Here is a 1,047-nt window from a genome sequence, read left to right as displayed (position 1 = left end):
TAAAATTTTCCTTACCTCACTCCACCGTGCAGTGTGTCACATATTAACTTCTAGCTAGTAAACACCATCCGCGATAAGCGTTCCTCCATTTTTATACATTCCCTATTTTATTCATTCCCTTATGACTCACATGCAGTCTCCTTCATACATTTGTCTCAACCAACGGCTCCTTCACACCGCTTTTGTCATATTCTCTACTTCCTGGCATCTGTACGCTGCCCGTTCCCGAAACATTTTCTTTTTCTCCAATGAATTGAACTAACTTTTTCTGTATGTCTTCAGCACGTCTTCATCGCCCGCATATGCTTGCCACAACCAACGGCTTGGAAATAAATATCCGTAGCACTTCGAACACCACTTCAGTTTTATTTCCTTTTATGTATCGACCTTTCTCGCAAGTTGAGTTTTGTACTTATAAAGAATATTTCTTTCAGTTCGCTCGCAGTGTCTGTATTGGGACGTGCCCGTACTTTGTGATAAAGCTGAGTATTTGTAAGAGACGGAAATAAGTTTTGTTTGACGGGACAGAGATAGATTAAGACAGTTAGTGCATTTAATAATATTGTATTTAGTCCATCCGTTTATGAGATTGGCCACAGCAAAAGAAGAACTAGACCAGAAAAGTTCGATGAGTTAAAATCGCATATGAAGATGGGATTTAGGAGTAATCTTAGGCACCATCAGCAGCGTATCTTAGGTTATGTTATGTTCGATGACTGAGGTGAAGATAGTTTTGGAATACTATATGCAGTCTGATGTGAAGAATATGACTTCTTTAATTCAAACTTATAAGTCAGCACAGTGATTGAGATGGTTCCAACTCGTGTTCTTCTACAAAGATTCTGAAGGTGGCGTCGGGTAAGAATCTCAACCTTAGAGCACAGACGCCGATAGGGCAATGGCCTGTTAGAACCCCGTCAACCAGGCATAGACTAGCCTTTCCGACGGTAAAAGGCTCACTGGATGTCTTACTATCGATCTAGAGCTAAAAGAATTTACCGATGGCGACCCAGCGCTAGTCAAGCTCTCACGAAGCTGAGTTATCTA

The sequence above is a fragment of the Bactrocera latifrons genome, unplaced genomic scaffold (assembly GCF_001853355.1).
Source record: "Bactrocera latifrons isolate USDA-ARS-PBARC rearing strain unplaced genomic scaffold, ASM185335v1 scaffold_184, whole genome shotgun sequence".
Lineage (NCBI taxonomy): Eukaryota > Metazoa > Arthropoda > Insecta > Diptera > Tephritidae > Bactrocera > Bactrocera latifrons.
This window is presented reverse-complemented; position numbering follows the sequence as displayed.